General features: G+C 41.0%; 1 non-coding gene across 1 annotated transcript; it reads right to left on the reverse strand.

The window, feature by feature from the left end:
* Positions 1-5,718: 5,718 nt before the first annotated feature.
* On the reverse strand, positions 5,719-5,791 carry trnaa-cgc (transfer RNA alanine (anticodon CGC)). Its single transcript has one exon. It is a non-coding gene; the product is annotated as a tRNA-Ala (tRNA).
* Between the last annotated feature and the right edge of the window lie 209 nt (positions 5,792-6,000).

The following is a 6,000-nucleotide window of genomic DNA, read 5'->3' on the forward strand; positions in this document are numbered from 1 at the left end:
CTCCCGTTTATCCTAGAGTACCCTAAAGTCCTCCCCAAGGGATGTTAATGATATTAGTTGCATTTGCGGGGACGCAAACGGTCGTGCTCCGTATGTCGTTGGCCTTACAATCAGTGTCAGGGTGGTGGAATGCCTCTTGCACAATGATTGGTCAGTTCTATATGTGCCATGGAGTGGTCAGGTTGGATGACCCATTAAAGGGTCCCTATAGCTGCTTGTGATGTAGGTGTATGATGCTCTAATACCCCACAGGAGAATCCCCATGGAACTCCTTGACTACAAGAAAACTAACAAACACGGGGCCCGATATCCCCAATCTCGTCCAGGATAGCCCCTATCTCTGGACGACCTGTTAGTTGGTGTGCTGGGGAGCTGCTCCCACATCCTCACCAACTAAGGGTTCTGTGGTTGTAATCAAATTTAGGTCGCTCAAATCGACCCTGACTTCAGTCAGCGTTCTTGAAGGAGTCGGTGCTGGTGTACAATGAGTCAAGTGGTGCCAAGGTGCGCCCGATTTACCTTTGACCTGGACTGAGTGTGAGTAATGAATGGGATTTTTAACACAGTGGTGGCAGGTTCGGTCCAGGGGTGGTAGAGGAGTGTGTCTGGCCCTGGTTCGTCTGGGACCTCTGGTTTTGGCAGCACCTTAATAGAAAACACACCCATCGTGTCTGTCCCGGTCCTTTGTAGTCCGAGGGGTGTAAGTGCCTGCATCAGAGAGCTTAATAGTTTTGATGGTTAGTAGGATTTCATCACCTTTACAAAGTTCAACAGTGCTCCCAGGTTTCCCCATATCATGGAAAACCTATCCACCTTTGTGGGATCCCCTATGCTATAAGGATACCCTCTCTCCAATCCCAGAACTGTCCCAAGTCGGTTATCATGTAATCCCCATACGGACACCCTCCCAATTTAATATAATTCATTTATAATTTTCGTCCACTTGTTCTGTAGACATACATTCAGCACTCCAAGGTCAGAACCTGGAATCCGCTGGTACATCACCATCTATTTCCATCGATTTCTCCAGAGTCCTGGAAATAAGGCCTCATACACAGGGAATTAGACAACAGCCCCATAAAACTAAAACAGTCACACAGGTGAATGTAGCCCATAATACAGTGATCATAATATTTTTTCAATTCTTCCGAACATGCTATCAATTATATTAGTCGAGAAGTATCCACCCCAGAGTTTTCTGCCAAACCGTGAGCCAGGGTGGTCAAACCAGCTAGGCTTCGGGCACTGATTCGTCCGGAGCTGTGTTATTTGGGATGGTCACCCACGATAAGACAGCTCAGACAAACAGCTCCATGTGAGGCCCCACCCCTTTCCCCGAGAACACATCACTTAGCAAGAGCCAGACACATCTTCACTTCTATGAACAAAACAGGGTGACAGGAACAGGGCGGATTTTCTTCATTCGAGAGATGGCCCCCGGAATTCTGTTAATTCCAGTTCTTCCTCTCGAACACTGCTTATTGTTCGATAGTGTCAGTGTGTCTTACCCTCCCGCCGTGCGATATGAATCCGGGTAGCTCTTTCAGCTAGCTGTCACCTTGAGACCTTGGTATGGTCCCCCCCAACAAGCCTCTGGGACTGGATTGAGTGACTTCACACTGCAGTTCACCTATAATGCATAAAATGCTGGACATACAGGCTTGGTTAACAAACAGTTTCTCATATGTTTTATCTGATTATATCTTTAACTTCTATGCCCATTTGTTAGCTACATTTTTTTATTTATTATTAGTTTCTTATCCAATAGGCCCCATCCTATCCTAGACCACAATTTACCTATCCCCTTTTGATACCTGGCTCTGCCCAGGTAACAACCTTACCTACTCTAAATAATGACTTAGGTAAGATTAGTATATTATCCTTCTGTTCTGACATTATCATGTAGGAGCGCCCTTTAATTTTCCACATGTCCAATTCTCCCTTTTGTCTCCACTCAGTGACTGTTATCTACACATTCTGTTATCTTTGCTCGTCCTGGCTCCCTTCTAAAACTTCTCCTCTCTGCTCTCCAACCTTCAAGGTCTCTGCAGTGCGGGGGAGGGCTCTTCTGTCTGCCTTTTCCCATGTTTCCACATTTTAACTAAATGTCTCACTGTTTTGCTTTATCTAAACTCATGGATTTTTTTGTTTGTTTTTGTTTTAGAAAAACATGTCTATGGTGGCAATTTCTAAAGTCTTTATATAGGTTAATTAAACTCCACTATAATTAAGTTACCTTAAAAATAATTAATTAAAAAAACTTTTTTAATCTTTTATTTATTTTTTAAACATATTACCCATGACCACAAATTCATTATTCAAATATCACCCCCTTGTGGCTGATCAGACCACCCGAGAGAGCCATGAAAGCAGGTCAAAGGTTACACCATCCCCCTACATTCGTGTTCCATACCATATTAGACATATTAAAGAACCCTTTATCCTTAAAATAAAATAAAAATCACTTGTGTAATTAAAACTCATAAAATAAAAAACTCATAAAGGTTCCATATGTGAGCGTGCCTCTTTAAATATCATGTCTCTGGGAACATGGAAATCCCCTTAACCCAACATTTAATACAAAACAAAACCTAATAATTATGATAATCCCCTCAAACTCAAATAATTTGTCTCGATGTTTCATGTCTTATTCGTGTTTCTCCAAATTGCCTCCCCAAAATACTTCTTAAATACCCAGCCATTAGACAGACACACACAACTGTGATAAATGTGCACTGTCCCTTTAACATAAAAACCTCAGCCTGCAATCCACTCTGCGGGCCTTTTCATTGTTCCCCATAATGAAACAGATTCTATGTTAGTATACCTTGACCTCCTGTTTAATTTCAATGGTGTTATCTGAACAATCAAACCAAAATCAATAACCGGGAAGTACTTGTGTAAATGAATTAAAATAACTAAATAAATCTACCTTATTTCTCAGCACTTGGTTAGAACACCACTCCCGTCGCCCCGTACCTAGTGTATATCTTATCTATTACTCAGTGGCTCAATTAATGTTTAACGTAAGTATGTTCAGATGTTGATTATGTAATTCTACAACATTAGTATAGGTCAAACCTCATAATATAAATCTACAAAAAGAATTTTACGTTAATAGAGTTTAACACTCTTTCCAACAGTCATGCACCCCCCTCAATATCTATGATATAACTCTCATCAGCAAGCCTGCGACTTTTTCAACATTCTCACCGGTACCAGCTCCAACTGAAATACCTAATGTACCACACTCGCTTGGTCCCCGACCTCATTCATACCGATATTAGTCCCGACTGAATATCAAGCGTATTTCATGCACAGGATTTGAGTCTCACAAATCTTTTTACGCCAGTAAGCTCCAATCTACACCATACACACACAAATCTTCATTCACCAGCAAGCAGACCAGTGGGAGACGCAATGGCCCCGCCTTCTGTTCACTCTCTGTTTGGTCCCTTGGTTCTTAAATTTAATCGTAGTTTTAATCGTAGTTTTAATCGAAATTCTCTCCTTCTATCTGAATATAGTTAGCATATACTTCGCCCGACATTGATTAATACCCACGATGTATTCGAAGAGACACTGCTGCTCGTGCTCTGTCTTATCTCTGAGCTTCTCCTTAGTATGTTTTAGTTCGAGAAAAAAACGAATGGGTTGGTATAGCATTTGTGGAGCGCACAACCAAGGGATCTATTCATCTATTTAGTCTCAATATTTAAATATTATATTCAGATATTATTTCAATTATACATCAGTCATTTCGTTCCTGATTATACATTTAACACAGAAGTCATAGTACATACAATATAGAAGTTTCGGATTTATCCAATATCCCTATTATAATTCTATCTCTCTCCCTCTATCTAACCACCAACAATCTTAATGAAAACAATTACAACCACATTGCAAATTTAATATAAACAGTTACAATAGACAAAACAAGACAAAACAACACGTTATATCTCTGACCCTGAAAGCCGATCCTTATCAGTGAATTTCTATCAGACTGAGCCGTACCGGGTCGCGGGACAAAATTACAATTTATCCCCTCGGCGCCAGATTTAATGAATAGTAATTAACTACCCCTTACTGATCTCTATTCCTGATCCCTATCGAGCTGACCCCTATCAGAATTATTACACATGTCCGACCCCTATCGGTGAATCTCTATCAGACTGAGCCGTACGGGTCGCGGGACAAAATTACAATTATCCCCCGGCGCCAGATTTAATGAATAGTAATTAACTATCCCCTACTGATCTCTATTCCCGACCCCTATCGGAACTATCCAGGCCTTAAAAGTGATCACTCATCATTGAAAGCTATCAGACTGTGCTGACCGGTCACGGGTCGGGTCACAAAATTACAATTTATCCCCTTGGCGCCAGATTTAATGAATAGTAATTAACTATCCCCTTACTGATATCTCATCAATGATTTATATCACACCGGCCGTCGCCGGTTCGTTACTACATATGTTCACTACACTGTTCTTTCGACTCGTCAGCAAATTATAAATTTACACAAGAATTCATACTTACTCGGAAATACTGATCAAATTTGGACAGACTATACGACAATATGCTAAGTTTGATTTAACAGGCTTTGCTTACCTTTTTTATGGTGCACCTTGAGATCAGTTTCCGAGTTGAGCAGAATTGTTGTCCTCCCCCAAAGTCTTCACCCGTCCTCCGTGAACCATCCTTTCACCAACTCGCCCTTTCACACCCAAATCAACTCACTTCGACTGGATCGTAGTAAACTATCCTCTGCCTACAAGTTCTGTTAGAAATTAGATATGTAGACGGGCGAGTCGGTCAAGGATCGATTCAGACAAGGTGGTAAATTGTATGACAAGCGACAGTTTATTCAGAGTGAAGATATCTAGAACAGCGTAATTACGGCTCCTCCGTTGGTTCGTACGGAACGGCAGGCAAAGAGACCGTTACAATCAGTACACCACTTATATATAGAACAGAAAGTAGGTTGATTCTGGAAGATCGGATCTTTGGATTGGTTCAGCTGGGGTGTAGTCTGTAGTCTTCCGCCATTGGCTCAGTTGTCTGTCCGTCATCGTAGAATCCTCTTCGGGCACACAATGTTCAGCTACAAAGGAGATTATGTGTGTGCGCTGGTTTTGGCAGTTAGTGTAATGCGGGAGCTATCCTGTAGGGACCCCACAGGCTTTACTTTGAGTTGTAGCCCTGTATTAGCAATAGGTTGGTCACCTGCATAAGAAATAGCATCTCTACACACACAAATAACATCTCTGTTTCCTGTGAGAATTTCAACATTCTGGAAAGTAGGAGTTGTGTAATGTGAATTTGGCACACAAATACTCAGTGGAGAACCTTGGGATTGAACCAAGTACTAAATAGCATGCACTCCCCCTCTGAGCTTCGATCAATTTTATTTGCAGATAAAATGCAATATTAATACAATGTACGTTTTATATACACCACTCCATTGAAACTACAATGAAATGATAGCAGCAAATTCTAAATACACGCAAGTATGGACAGTCATCTAACCCATGAACTTCAGTTTGAAAATGATGCAATTGAAGTTGGCAAATGCCACTTCTGTTACATAAATGTACGAACAGGGATTGAAAACGGTTCTTCAGATTACAAGAGCAAATTATTTAGCATGTCTCTGTTTCCTGCTGAGAATTTCAACATTCCTAAAGTAGGAGATGGGCCACTGCAAAAATTTGAATGTAGAAGCTGGGGGATTGAACCCAGGACCTCATACATGCGAAGCATGCGCTCTACCACTGAGCTACATCCCCTTCTGGGAAAGAAATGGTTTTTTCTTATTTTTTTAAATTTCACCTATAATTACTCAGGTAAGCTAGTTGAGAACAAGTTTTCATATTCAACGGCGACCTGGCCAAGATAAAGCAAAGCAGCGCAACACAAACAACAACACAGAGTTACAGATGGAATAAACAAGCGTACAGTCAATAACACAATAGAAGAAAAAAAGAAAGTCTATATA

The sequence above is a fragment of the Oncorhynchus kisutch genome, unplaced genomic scaffold (genome assembly GCF_002021735.2).
Source record: "Oncorhynchus kisutch isolate 150728-3 unplaced genomic scaffold, Okis_V2 scaffold1017, whole genome shotgun sequence".
Classification (NCBI taxonomy): domain Eukaryota; kingdom Metazoa; phylum Chordata; class Actinopteri; order Salmoniformes; family Salmonidae; genus Oncorhynchus; species Oncorhynchus kisutch.